A 15,880-nucleotide genomic window follows, 5' to 3' on the forward strand; every position below is an offset into this window, starting at 1 on the left:
AGTATATCATTCATTTATATATATGTATAATTTTACAGTGACTACATGTTGCAGTGATGATATTTTGCATATGTTGGGTTAAATAAAGTATATTTTTTAAACTAATTTTATCTCTTATATTTGTTTTTTAATGTGGCTATTAGAAAATTTCAAATTACATACACAGTTTGTGTACATGGCTGACATTATATTTCTATTGAACGATGGGTTACTTTGGCAATATATGTAAGATGATAAAGGCTTTAGTTAAGTTAAATGCAATTTGAGTGAAGTGTACTTACTTGAGGGCTATAAAGAATGAGGATAATGCCTTTCTGCCCATCGATGCCACCGAAGAAGCATCGTTAAAGTCTCTCTTCACCCTGCCGTTATGTCTAAGTCAGAGTCTCCTAAAGAACCTGAACAGCTCAGGAAGCTCTTCATTGGAGGATTGAGCTTTGAAACAGCTGATGAGAGCCTGAGGAGCCATTTTGAGCAATGGGGAACACTCACGGACTGTGCAGTAATGAGAGATTCAAACACCAAGCGCTCAGGGGCTTTGGGTTTGTCACATATGCCACTGTGGAGGAGGTGGGTGCAGCCATGGAGGCAAGGCTGCACAAGGTGGCTGGAAGAGTCATGGAACCAAAGACAGCTGTCTCAAGAGAAGCTTCTCAAAGACCAGGTGCCTACTTAACTGTAAAAAAAAGATTTATTGGTGGCATTAAAGAAGACAGTGAAGACCATCACCTAAGAGATTATTTTGAACAGTATGGGAAAATTGAAGTGATTGAAATCATGACTGACCAAGGCAGTGGCAAGAAAAAGGGCTCTGCCTTTGTAACCTTTGATGACCATGACTCCGTGGATAGGATTGTCATTCAGAAATACCACACTGTGAATGGTCACAACTGTGAAGTCAGGAAAGCCCTGTCAAAGCAAGAGATGGCTAGTGCTTTCTCCAGTCAAAGAGGCAAAGTGGTTCTGGAAACTTTGGTGGTGGTCATGGAGGTGGTTTCGACGGGAATGACAACTCTGGTCATGGTAGAAACTTCAGTGGTCATGGTGGCTTTGGTGGCAGCCATGGTAGTGGTAGATATGGTGGCAGTGTGGATGGCTATAATGGATTTGGTAATGATGGAAGCAATTTCGGAGGTGGTGGAAGCTACAATTATTTTGGCAATTACAGCAATCAGTCTTCAAATTTTGGACCCATGAAGGGAGGAAACTTTGGAGGCAGAAGCTCTGGCCCCTGTGGTGGTGGAGGCCAATACTTTGCCCAACCAGGAAACCAAGGTGGCCATGGCGGTTCCAGTAACAGTAGTAGCTATGGCAGTGGCAGAAGATTTTAATTGGGAAACAAGGCTTAACAGGAGAGCGGAGTCAGAGAAGTGACAGGGAAGCTACAGGTTGCAACAGATTTGTGAACTCAGTCAAGCACAGTGGTGGCAGGGCCTAGCTGCTACAAAGAAGACATGTTTTAGACAAATACTCATGTGTATGGGCAAAAAACTCAGGGATTGTATTTGTGACTAATTGTATAACAGGCTATTTTAGTTTCTGTTCTGTGGAAAGTGTAAAGCATTCCAACAAAGGGTTTCAATGTAGATTTTTTTTTGCATCCATGCTGTTGATTGCTAAATGTAATAGTCTGATTGTGACACTGAATAAATGTCTTTTAAGAAAAAAAAATGAGGATAGTTAGGTTATGTTGATGGTTGTATGGGAAGACAGAGTGAGTAAAAAGAGTTAAGGATGGCTCCCAGGTGTCTGATTTGGGCAATTGAGTGGATATCAGTGGTCTCCAATAATAAAACAAGAAAACAGCAGGAGGAGCAGGTTTGAGAGGAAGCTATTGAGCTCAGTTTTGGATAATTGAGTTTGAAGTCCTCAATACTCGATTTGAAAAATTGGATAGGCAGGTGTGCATATGTATCTAAAGTTCAGGAGACAGAGTTGGTGAATTTGCACATACAGACATGATCAGACTGCAAGTGGCATTTAAAGCCTTGAGTACAACTGAGAGTACCCAGAGAGAGCAGGCTGTAGTGGAAGAGGACTGAAGAACAACCATAATAAACATATAGACTTCATAGCTATTAAGCAAATACCAACACTTACTCTAAGGTAGTGTTTTCCATATTGTGTTTTCCAGAACACTAGTCTCACAAGATATTCCTAAGAAGAAATCTTTCTGTGACTGGGAAGAATATTGCCCACTAGAGGTTACAACACACACTAACATATTCACGTAGCTACAGTTCTGAGAAGTCCTATAGCAAAGAAACCTCTTTAACCAGGCATTTTAAAAATCATATATAACTACAGAAATCTTTCTTCTCCTCCAATAATACTGGTTAATTTCTTAGGAAATATACTCAAGAAACACACTTTGAGAAGCGTTTTTTCTTTGGTAATCCAATTCATCAGTGGGACAAAAATCAAATAGAATTATATTAAATATATGGCCTTTAGGGCAGATTTATAAAGAAATTACATTGTCATTTCTGTCAAATAGATATGTTTTCCATGTCTAGTTTCCTCTATGCAAGTGTAAGCATACTTTGGGGCATTTCAGTGCTTTCTAGAATTTTAAATGATTGGATTAAAATAAATACCTGATTTTCTCTGAGTAACTTACTAAGAATGCCAAAGAACTATTGTAAGTTCATAACAATAACTAATTCTTGTTTTAAGTTTGAATATGGGGTATCTAATGGTCTAATAAAAGATTATCTCATGGAAATAAAGTTTGAAGGACAAAAATACTTTTTGCAAGGCATCTATTAAAATTTAGGAGAGGCACAAAGTTAGCTGGGCTTTTTGTTTTTTATAAACTGCTTATTCAGTTGAAAAATGTACAAGCTACCATAATTTACATTACTTACGGTGCCTTTGGTGTGTTGATTCAAAAAGTGAGTTGGGTGATAACACACCTTATAAGAGGCAGCAGATGGCATAATAATTTCACTTGCTTAGCAGCTAATACTTTATCCGCTATGGGCAATGTCTAGATTTCTATGCTAATGTAGAGTACTAGAACATTTAACAATAGGAAGCCCCAACTCCCACAGTCAAGAGACTAGGTATAAGAGGCAGGTGTTACAAAACTGTAAAGGGCCACATCTAATAAACAAAAGGATTCAGACTAAAATTTTAAGTTTTCTTTAGATTGAAGGTATCTTGAAATGTCACAGTTTTTAAAGCCACTTTAGAACCTGAGTCATGTTATCAGTTTGTACTTACACAGTCAATTTTACAGAAGAGGTTAAATAAATTGGATCTTACTTTTCCTCAGAACATTTCCACATGCTAGATGAGGAGTTATGGGAGAAAGGGTGACATAATGGGAAAAGCACTGGACAACAAATACCTGCTTCTCAAACTCACTAACTGATTGATCTTTACTAGATACTTAATTTCACATAGCCCCTACTTCCACATTGGTAAATCAATAGAATTAGTAGCTCTACCCTGCTTCACAGGGTCGTTGTCAAGACCAAAAGCAAACAACAGATTTTACTAGAATGTAAGCTCCATGAAGGCAGATATTTTTGTCTTTTTTGGTTCACTGCTATGCCCCTAAAACCTAGAAGAGTACCTGGCACATAGTAATCAGTCAGTGAATGCTATAAAAATGAGTATTATAAATATGTAATATATTATATGTAAGGTATTATTATTATTATTCGCTAAACCAATGAAGACAAACAAAGTAGAGAGTGACTCGCTCAAGTTATTTACTAAGTCAGAAAGAATTTAAGACTGGATTTCAAAGCAGGTCTCTTGACGTTTTATCAATTTGGTCATTCAACAAAATTTTGACAGTATGTGCCATAGAGCATACTATGTGCCAAGCATGGTACAAATGCTGGATATACAGTGGTAAAAAAATATATACATAAGAGTCAAACATGGGATATAGACATTAAACAAATAAACACAAACATAAATGCACACAAATAAATTGTAATAAGAAAGGAAGGAAGAAAGAAGAAAGGAATGAAGAAAGAAGACAGGAAGAAGAACCTCTGAGGCAAAAACAACAGGATAAAGTTTCCTTAACTGACATCTAGACTAAAAGTTTAAGCTAAAATTTACCCAAAAAACTGTTCATTCTTTTGATAAGATGTGTTTTTTTAGAGAGTGTTCATTTGTTTTTATACATATCAGTATTTCCAACTATTTCATATCAGTATTTCTACCAAATTAGGAGAAACTTAACAATATCATCTAGAATTAACCATCCAAGACAGATCTATTAAAATAAAAAATTAGAAAACAATCACAGCATTAATCACTCACGCTTGTTATTTTAGTTCTCCTGGCTAGACGCTTAATGGTGTTTGCTGATCTTAATATTAAAATTGGGCCATCAATTTCAAAACATACCTTCAAAATGATCTACTGTAGTTAAGTCAGGTTTACACTGTGCTTCACTTTTAGTAGGCAGTGAAAGGGTTTTATTGTGTTAAATCTTCTTCTTTAGGTTGTTGAGGGTTAAAACTACGGTATACCTAACATTATCTTCCCATGGGAATGTGTATTTGTTAAATGATTAGCTTTCTCATTGAAAAAAGATTTCTTCCAAGCTAAAGACACATAATGAAGGCTATGATTTATTATTTCTTTGAATTCTCAATGAATCCAGTAAGATGACTTGACAAGTCTACCTGCTTTTAATGGTTAATTTAGACTTTTAATCTATCCAAAATTGTTTTTTACCCTGCAAGGCAATATCAGGAGAAGAGCAAGAGTTGAAATCAACCGTTTCTTTTTAAATGAACACAAAGAATGAGAACATTGTATTTTAAATTAAGGAACAACTGTTGGTAAATATGCTTTTCTAGCCTGAGATGGTTGACAGCTAGAATTTTAAGGTCAGGTATTGCCGATTGATAACTTTTTTAAACTTTAAAAAATAACAGTAAAGGCAGATGCATTTTGCTGAAGAATTTAAGAAGAAAAAAATAAATTTATATAACAAGACTACTGGAGATAGAAAAAAATGAATTTAAATACTGTTTAAAAAAAGTGTGACGGATTTTCTTTTAATCTTTTTTAAAGTGATAAGCCTTCAAAAGCTTTCTGCTTATAAATTAATTTGTTATCCTAAGGAAGGGTAGCTTATAGCCTTAACTTTTCCCTAGAATTATAAATTTATTTTTAAATCAACTTTATTGAGGTATAATTTACCTAAAATAAAATGTGTTCACTTCATACATACAGCCAGCTTTTCTATAACTTAGCTAGTATTTCTAGAACTTACAGTGCTATTGAAATCCCCACAATTAGAAAAAAAAAAGACCTGGGAGAAAATGGGTTTTGAAAAACAATAGTCAGATACTATGCCATTCACACACACATACACACACACACAAAGATATTGCCTAATATTACCTAATAAAATGGTAACATACTTGAACAACTTTAAACCAACTCTAACAAACATCTGTAGAACACTCTACTCAACAACAGCAGAATACCTATTCTTCTCAAGTGCATAGGGAACATTCTTTTGGATGGACCATAAGCTAGACTATAGCACAAGCCTCAACCAATTCAAAAGGATTAAAATTATACAAAGTATATTCTCCACCTACCACAATTGAATGAAATTATAAACCAATAACAAGTAAATTTAGGAAGTTAACAAATATGCAGAAATTAATTAGCACACTAATATTAATAAATAATGTGTCAAATAAGAAAGTACAAGGAACATTGGAAAATACTTTGAGATTAATGGAAATGAATATACAACCTACCAAACCTTATGGGATGCAGATAAAGCAGTGCTTGAAGAAAAACTTATAGTTTTAAATGCCTACATTAAAAAAGAAAAAATATATCAAATCAATAACCTAACCTCCCACCTTAAGACGTTAGAAAAAGCAAAGTTTTTTTTACCACTTCATGACAAAAAACGCTTAACAAACTAAGAATACAAGGACAGTTCCTCAACACTTTTATAAAAAGTATCTACAAAAACACCCAGCTAACATCATACTTAATGGTAAAAAATGTGAATGCTTTACTTACAAGACCAGAAACAAAATGAGAATATTACCACTTGGTACTTCTATTCAGTATTGTTCTGGATGTTCTGGCCAGGGAAATTAAAAAAGAAAATGAAATAAAAAGCATCCAGTTTGCAAAGGAAGACGTAAAACTATGTCTAATCACAGATGACATGATCTTGCAAACAGAAAATCTTACGATATCCACACACAAAAAAAACTATTTAAGGTAATAATCAAGTTCAACAAGGTTGCTGGATATAAGCTCAATAAACAAAATCTACTCTAGTCCTATACACTACCAATGAACAACCCAAAAATGAAGTTGAGAAAACAATTTTATTTACAATATCATCAAAAAAAGAAACTATTTATGGATAAACATAACAAAAGTACAAGACTTGTATACTGAAAACTATTACACATCATTGAAGAAAGTAGAGAAGACCTAAGTCAATGGAAAACCATCCATGCTCATGAATAGAAAGACAATATTGCTAAGATGGCAATTCTCCACAAATTGACCTAAAAATCCAATTCAATTCCTATTAAAGCCCCAGCTGGCTCTTTGCAGATGTTGATAAACTAATTCTACAATTCGCATGGAAATGTAAAAGACAAAAAATAGCCAAAACTATCTTAAGATGAACAAAGAGGAATCATACTTTCTGATTTCAAAACTTACTATAAAACAACAGTAATCAGGACAGTTTGGTAAAAACCCTCACATTTACAGTCACTTACTTTTCAACAAAGTTGCTAAGTCTGTTACAAATAGAAGTTCAAAAACAAACAAAAACAAAATTGCTAAGACAATTCAATGGAGCTTTCCACCATTATAAGTTGTTTTCAACAAATAGTGCAAGGACAACTGGATATCCACATACAAAAGAATGAAGTTGGACCCCACATAATATAAATAATTAACTAAAATTAGATCAAATATCTAAATGTAAGGGCCAAAACTATAACACACTTAGAAGAAAACATAGGCTTTAATTTTCATGACTTTAGAATAAGCAAGAGTTTCTTGGATAAGACACTGAAAACACAGGCAACAAAAGAAAAAAATAGATAAAACAGACATCATCTAAAGTAAAAACTTTTGTGTTTCCAAGACACCATCAAGAAAGTGAAAAGCCATATTAAATCTTCTAATCCATGAACAGGGGATATTTTTCCATTTATTTGTGTCTTCAGTTTCTTTCATGAATGTTTTATAGTTTTCAGTATACAGATCTTTTACCTCCTCAGTTACATTTCTTCCTTTTTTAATATTTTGCCATATTTGCTTTATATGAACCATTTCAAAGAAAGTTACAGACATGACACTACTTAACCATGCATCTCCTGAGAATGGGATTCTATATAACCTTAATACCATTGTCCCACTTAAAATGCTTCCCTAATTTAACATGAAGTCCGTATTTCAGATTTTTCCACTCGTCTCTTTTTTTAAAAAAAGTAGCTACTGTCATCCCCCAAGCAGGATTCAATCAAGATTCTCACTTTCTGGAAATACTAGTCCTGTTGTCTCGTTGAGTTTTCTTTGCAGTGTCATTAATTTAACCTATTTTTTATGTGTGTCATTGGTGGCTTTATTTATTTACTTCCATAGGTTTTTGGGGAACAGGTGATATTTGGTTACTCAGTTAAATTTATTTCTAAGTAATATTTTTATGCTATTGTGAATGAGAATGTTTTCTTGATTTTTTTCACATAGTTCATTGTGAGTATACAAAAATGCTACTAACTTTTTGATGTTGATTTTGTATTTGCAACTTTACTGAATTTATTTCTTACTTCTAACAGTTTTTTGGTGGCATCTTTAGGACTTTCTAGATATAAGATCATGTCATCTGCAAACAGAGACAATTTTACTTCCTTTATGATTTAGGTGCCTTTTATTTCTTTTTCTTATGTATTTGCCCTGGCTAGGACTTCCACTACTATGTTCAATAGAGGTGGCAAGAATTGGCACCTTGTTTTGTTCCTGATTTTAAAGAAAAAGCATCTAATTCTCTTTACTGAGTATGATGTTGGTTATAGATTGTCATATATGGTTTTTATTATGTTGAAAAACATTCCTTCTCTACCTAATTTGTTGAGATTTTTATCATGAAAGGATGTTTTATTTTGTCAGAGCCTTTTTCTGCATCTATTGAGAAGATCATATTATTTTTATCCTTCATTCTAGTAATGTGTTGTACAACATTTGTTAATTTACATATGTTGAACCATCTTTGCATCCCCAAAATAAATCTCACTTGATCATTAAAGTAAGGTGTAGGATCCTTTTAAATTTGGATTATTAGTATTTTGATGAGGTATATGATTTTTTAAATATACTGTTCAATTTAGGTTGCTAGTATTTTGTTAAGGATTTTTTTATGTTGACCTAAAATTTATTTATTCAAAAAAAACAGACATATCTAAATGAAAGGTATTACTCTAGGTTTCATGAAGACTATAGACATGGAAATGAATTTATTTATATAACATACTTATATTAGGTGCCTTAGTAACTACAGAAATTAATGCACGGTCTTTGCCTGACAGGAACAGAGAGTCCAAAATCATATAAAGAAACCATATTGTTTTTACTCCTGCTTAAACATAAACCTTCTATGCCTATCATTTCTCTAAACTTCCCTTAGTTTCAGGAACACTCCTATTTTTTAGTCCTTTCAATCAGCCAGTCAGTCTGGTAAACAAACCTTTGTGTTCCAGGCTATAAAAAATATAAAGTTGAGTAAAAAGTGGTGGCTGCTTCTGGGGATCTTGTGTTCTTTAGAGAGTAACAGATTAATGTAAAAAGAAAAAGAAAGATACACACAGTTGCACACGAAGCTGAGGATTTTTGTATCCGCATTAATTGGGGGATTTTGTCCTATAATTTTTTGTAGTGTTCTTGTCTGACATTGATATCAGGATAATGCTAGTCTCATAAAATTGAGTTTGGAAGTCTCCTTCCTCTTCAACTTTCTGTAAGAGTTTGAGAAGGATTGGCATTAATTGGGCTTTAAATGTTTGGTAGAATTCAGCAGTTAAAGCTATCAGGTCCTGGTAGCTTTTTTTATCTCTGCTCTGATCTTCACTATTTCCTTCTTCTGCCAAATTTGGGCTGAGTTTATTTATTTTTTTCTAGTTTCTTGAGATGTAAAGTTAGGATGTTTATTTAAGATCTTTTTTTTGATGGAAATGTTTAGCACTATAAAATTCTTTGTTAGAAATTTCCAAAGCCGAAGTAGCTTAGACAAATTCAGTGCAATCCCTATCAAGGTCCCAGTAGCATTTTTCACAGAAATAGAAAAATAAAATCTAAAATTCCCATGGAAGCACAAAACACCCCCGAATAGCTGCACAAAAAGAACAAAGTTGGAGGTATAGCAATACCTGATTTTTTTTTTTTTTTTAATTACAAGCTACAGTCTTCAAAACAGTATGGTGTTGGCATAAACACGGACATACAGACCAGTAGAACAGAATGGAGACCCCAGAAATAAGCCCATGCATTTATGGTCAATTGATCTTTAACAAAGGTGCCAAGAGCATCCAATGGGGAAAGGACAGTTTCTTCAATAAAAGATATTGGATATCCACGTGCAAAAGAATAAATGGACCCTCATCTCACACCATATACAAAAATCAACTCAAAACACTTAAATGTAAGACCTGAAACTGTAAAACCACTAGAAGAAAACATGGGAGAAAGCTTCTTGATGTTAATCTGGACAATGGTTTTTCAGATATGACCCCAAATGCACAGACAGCAAAAGCAAAAATTTTTAAAAATTGGATCATTTCAAATTTAAAAATTGAGGCAAAGGAAACAATCAACATCATAGAGTATTTTCATAATAGCCAAACAACAGAAACAACCCAAATGGATAAATGAAATGTGATGTATCTACACAATGGAGTATCATTCAACAATAAAAATAAATTAATGGCTAAAAAAATTTGAGTTAAAAAAATAAATAGATGAAGTATTGATACATGCTGCAAAATGGATGAAACTTTAAGAGCGTTATACTAAGTGAAAGAAGCCAGAAACGAAAAGTTACATATGATTTTATTCCATTTATATAAAACATCCAGAATAGGCATTTTTAGAGAGATAGAAAGTAGTTTGGTGGTTGCCTACAGCTGGGGATGTTTGTGCTAAAAAAAAAAAAAAGACAGTGACTAGATAGAAGATTTTTTGTTTGGGGGGGAGGGTTATGAAATTGTTCTCAAATTGATTATGGTGATGGTTGCACAATTTTGAATACACTAAAAACAGAGTGTACACTTTAAATGAACACATTGTATATGTGAATTACATCTTAATAAGGCTTCTATAAATTTGCAATTAAATAGAAAATACACAAAGAATAAAGAAAAGTCAAGAAATCAAAGCTGCTTTTAACAAATGATTGATAAAATAATAAACTCCTAGTTTAAACCAATGAAAAAAGAGAGAAGACAGATTTCAGGTATAGAAAAGAAAGAGAAGTATCACCATAAATATTATAGATATTGAAAGTATAGGTATAATAAGGGAATTTTTAAACATTTATTCCAATAATTTTGACAACTTAGATGAAATAGATCAATTCCTTGACTGTCAAAAATTATACAACCAAACTGGTAAAAAAAAGAAATACTTTTGCAAAAATCTAAATAGCTCTGTATTAGTTATGTAAATTTAAATGGTAAATTAAAACCTTCCCACAAAAAGCACTCTAGTTCCAGATGGATTTACTGGTGAATTTTAGCCAAATTCGAGGAAGACACAATAGCTAACTTACCAGAAAGTTTCAGAAAATAACACCAGTACTTCCCAGCTCATTTTATAAGTCCAGCACTACCTTGATACTAAGAGTCAAACTATTATAAGAAAAGAAAATTGAAGATTAATATCTCTTCTGAACCTAGATGAAAAAGTTTCTAATAAAATTATCAAATATGAATTAGCACCATAAAAAAGGATAATGCATCCCAAGTGGAATTCATCCCAGAAACAAAAGGTTGGTCTAAACTTTGAAAAAACAATCAGTGTAATTCACCATGTTAACAAACTAAAAAGAAAAAAAAAGACAAAACTCCATATGTTCCTATAAATAGATTTAGAAAAATCATTTGATAAAATTTAATGTCTATTCATGAAAAAAAAAACCTCTCAGCAAATTAGGATAGAAACAAACTTCCTCAAAATTTTTATCTCTGAGAGTCACCCAAGAAGATGCAAATCAATTGAGAAATATACTGTTTCATTGATTAGAAAAATCAATATTGTTAAGGTATCAGTTCTAAGTTAAAATATAGAGTGGATGTAAATCAAATCTCCAGCAATATTTTTTGTAGAAATTCACAAGCTGATTCTAAAACTTATATAGAAATACATGTTAGGTGACCTAACATGACTGGAATAAAGTTTTAAAGGGGAACAAAGTTGGAGTGCTTATATTATGGGATTTTAAGACTTACCATAAATCACAATAATCAGATCAGTGGAACAAAGTAGAGAGTTAAAAAATAGAACAATACATATATGTTTAATTTATTTTAATCAGGGTTCCAAAGATAAAGAAATAGTCTTCTCAACAAATGATGCTGGGACAATTGAATATTTGTTCAATAAATAGAAAAACTATACTTTGATCATTACACCATGCTACAAATGTACTTGAAATGTATCTTATACCTAAAAGTAAATATTACAACTTATATACCTTCTAGAAGAAATATAATAGAGGAAAACACAGAAGAAAATGTTTACAACTATGGGGAAGGAAAAGATACCTTAGAACACAGAATGCACTAATTGTGCATGAAATTTTTAAATGGACTTTATGAAAATTACAAAATTCTGCTCATTGAAAGATACAACTAAGAAAGTGAGAAGTGGCTGGGTGCGGGCTCATGCCTATAATCCCAGCACTTTGGGAGGCTGAGGTGGGCGGATAATCTGAGGCCAGGAGTTTGAGACCAGTCTGGTCCAACATGGTGAAACCCTGTCTCTACTAAAAAATACAAAAATTAGCCGGGCGTGGTGGCGAGTGCCTGTAATCCCAGCTACTCGGGAGACTGAGGCAGGAGAATCTTTTGAACCCGGGAGTTGGAGGCTGCAACGAGATGGGATTGCGCCACTGCACTCCAGAGTGAGACGCTATCTCAAAAAAAAAAAAAAAAAAAAAAGAAAGTGAAAAGTAAGTCCACGATTTGAAGAAAATATTTGTAACACATATATTGACAAAGGACTCGAAAAGAGATTGCAAAAAGTATTCTTACAACTCAATAAGAAGAAAACCCAATTTTTTGTTGTATTTTTCATGCTGAATGAAAAATATTATTATTGAATATTATGTTGAATATTATTGAATATTATGTTGAATATTATTTTGAAAAATTTGAAACCTACACAAAAGTTAAAAGAATAGTACAGTGAACATCTGAAAACCCTTTACCTTGATGGACCAGCTTTTTACATTTTGTTAAATTTGCTTTTGCCTTTGCTACAATAAAGGCTGTTAATGTTTTCGGGTTTTTATTTTTTCATACTTTTAAAATTATACTTTAAATTCTGGGATACATGTGCAGGATGTGCAGGTTTGTTACGTAGGTATACACGTGCCATGATGGTTTGCTGCACCCATCAATCCGTCATCTACATCAGGTATTTCTCCTAATGCTATCCCTCCCCCAGCCCCCTACCCCCACAACAGGCCCCAGTGTGTGATGTTTCCCTCCCTGTGTCCATATGCTCTCATTGTTCAACTCCCACTTAAGAGTCAGAACATGAGGTGTTTGGTTTTCTGTTCCTTTCTCAGTTTGCTAAGAATGATGGTTTCCAGCTTCATCCAGGTCCCCGCAAAGGACATGAACTCATCTTTTTTATGGCTGCATAGTATTCCATGGCGTCTATGTGCCACATTTTCTTTAGCCAGTTTATCATTGATGGGCATTTGGGTTGGTTCCAGTCTTTGCTATTGTGAACAGTGCTGCGATGAACATATGTGTGCATGTGCCTTTATAGTAGAAAGATTTATAATCCTCTGAGTATATACTCAGTAATGGGATTGCTGGGTCAACTGGTATTTCTGGTTCCAGATCCTTGAGGAATCGCCACACTGTCTTCCACAATGGTTGAACTAATTTACAGTCCCACCAATAGTGTAAAAGTGTTCCTATTTCTCCACATCCTCTCCAGCATCTGTTGTTTCCTCACTTTTTGATGATTGCCAGTCTAACTGGCATGAGATAATATCTCATTGTAGTTTTGATTTGCATTTCTCTAATGACCAGTGATGATGAGCTTTTTTTCATCTGTTTGTTGACCACATAAATGTCTTGTTTTGGGAAGTGTCTGTTCATATCCTTCACCCACTTTTTGATGGGTTTATTTTTTTCTTGTACATTTGTTTAGGTTTCTTGTAGATTCTGGATATTTGTCCTTCGTCAGTTGGATAGATTGCAAAAATATTCTCCCATTCTGTAGGTTGCCTGTTCACTCTGACAGTCATTTCTTTTGTTGTGCAGAAGCTCTTTGTTTAATTACATCTCATTTGTAAATTTTGGCTTTTGTTGCCATTGCTTTTGATGTTTTAGTCATGAAATCTTTGCCCATGCCTATGTCCTGAATGGTATTGCCTAGGTTTTCTTCTAAGGTTTTTATAATTTTAAGTCTTACATTTAAGCCTTTAATCCATCTTGAGTTAATTTTCATATAAGGTGTAAGGAAGGGGTCCAGTTTCAGTTTTCTGCACATGGCTAGCCAGTTTTCCCAACACCATTTATTAAATAAGAAATCCTTTCCCCACTGCTTGTGTATATCAGGTTTGTCAAAGATCATATGGTTGCAGATGTGTGGCATTATTTCTGCGGCCTCTCTTCTGTTCCATTGGTCTATATATCTGTTTGGGTACCAGTACTATGCTGTTTTGATTACTGTAGCCTTGTAGTACAGTTTGTAGTCAGGTAGCATGATGTCTCCAATTTTGTTCTTTTTGCTTAGGATTGTCTTGACTATGCAGTCTCTTTTTCAGTTCCATATGAAATTTAAAGTAGTTTTTTCTAATCCAGTGAAGGAAGTCAATGGTAGTTTGATGGGGATAGCATTGAATCTGTGAATTACTTTTATGATATTGATTCTTCTTATCCATGAGCATGGAATTTTTTCCATTTGTTTGTATCCTCTCTTACATCCTTGAGCAGTGGTTTGTAGTTCTCCTTGAAGAGGTCCTTCACATCCCTTGTAAGTTATATTCCTAGGTATTTTATTCTCTTTGTAGCAATTGTGAACGGGAGTTCACTCATGATTTGGCTCTCTGTTTGTCTACTATTGGTGTATAGGAATGCTTGTGATTTTTGCACTCTGATTTTATATGCTGAGACTTTGCTGAAGTTGCTTATCAGCTTAAGGATATTTTGGGCTGAGACAATGGGGTTTTCTAAATATACAATCATGTCATCTGCAAACAGAGACAATTTGACTTCCTCTCTTTCTATTTGAATATCCTTTATTTCTTTCTCTTGCCTGGTTGACCTGGCCGGAACTTACAATATTATATTGAATAAGAGTGGTGAGAAGGGGCATCCTTGTCTTTTGCTGGTTTTCAAAGGGAATGTTTCCAGCTTTTTCCCATTCAGTATGATATTGGCTGTGGGTTTTTCATAAATAGCTCTTATTATTTTAAGATACTATTATTTTAAGATATAATATTATTTAAGATATAATATTAAGATAATATTATATTAAGATACTATTATTTTAAGATCAATTCCTAGTTTATTGAGAGTTTTTAGCATGAAGTGGTGTTGAGTTTTATCAAAGGCCTTTTCTGCATCTATGAGATAATCATGTGGTTTTTGTCATTGGTTTTGTTTATGTGATGGATTATGTTTATTGATTTGCATACATTGAACCAGCCCTGCATCCCAGGGATGGAGCTGGCTTGATTGTGGTGGATAAGCTTTTTGATGTGCTGCTGGATTCAGTTTGCCAGCACTTTATTGAGGATTTTCACATCAATGTTCATCAGGGATATTGGCCTGAAATTTTCTTTTTTGTTGTTGTTGTGTCTCTGCCAGGTTTTGGTATCAGGATGATGCTGCTCTCATCAAATGAGCTAGGGAGGAGTCCCTCTTTCTCTATTCTTTGAAATAGTTTCAGAAGACATGGTACCAGCTCCTCTTTGTACCTCTGGTAGAATTTGGCTGTGAATCCGTCTGGTCCTGGTCTATTTTTGGTTGGTAGGCTATTAATTACTGCCTCAATTTCAGAACCTGTTATTGGTCTATTCAGGGATTCAACTTCTTCCTGGTTTAGTCTTGGGAGGGTGTGTGTGTCCAGGAATTTATCCATTTCTTCTAGATTTTCTAGTTTATTTGCAAAGAGGTGTTTATAATATTCTCTAAATGGTTTTTTATTTTTTAAGTCATTCTTTCTTTTTTTAATTTTATTTTTAAGTTCCGGGGTACATGTGCAGGACAAGAAGGTTTGTGTGTCATGGTGGTTTGCTCCACCTATCAACCCATCACCTAAGAATTAGACCCAGCAGGTATTAACTATTTTTCCTGATGCCATCCCTCCCCCTTACCCCCACCCCCAGACAGGCCCCAAGTGAGTGTTGTTTTCCTCTCTGTGTCCATGTGTTCTCATTGTTCACTCCCACTATAAGTGAGAACATGTGGTATTTGGCCATCTGTTCCTGCGTTAGGAAAACCCAATTTTTAATAAGGGAGAAGGATGTGAATAGACGCTTTACAAAAGGAGATAAAAGAATAGCTATTATGCCTGAAAAAAATGTTCAAAATCATTAGTCATCAGGGAGATGCAAATTAAAACCATAATGATATACTGCTATATACCCACCAGAATAGCTAAAATAAAAAAG

The 15,880-nt window shown here is 34.0% G+C and overlaps 1 pseudogene; it reads left to right on the forward strand.

Annotated features, from left to right (window-relative positions):
* Positions 1-370: 370 nt before the first annotated feature.
* Positions 371-1,331, forward strand: LOC104679091 (annotated as a pseudogene).
* The last annotated feature ends 14,549 nt before the right edge of the window (positions 1,332-15,880 follow it).

The sequence above is a fragment of the Rhinopithecus roxellana genome, chromosome 2 (assembly GCF_007565055.1).
Source record: "Rhinopithecus roxellana isolate Shanxi Qingling chromosome 2, ASM756505v1, whole genome shotgun sequence".
NCBI lineage: Eukaryota > Metazoa > Chordata > Mammalia > Primates > Cercopithecidae > Rhinopithecus > Rhinopithecus roxellana.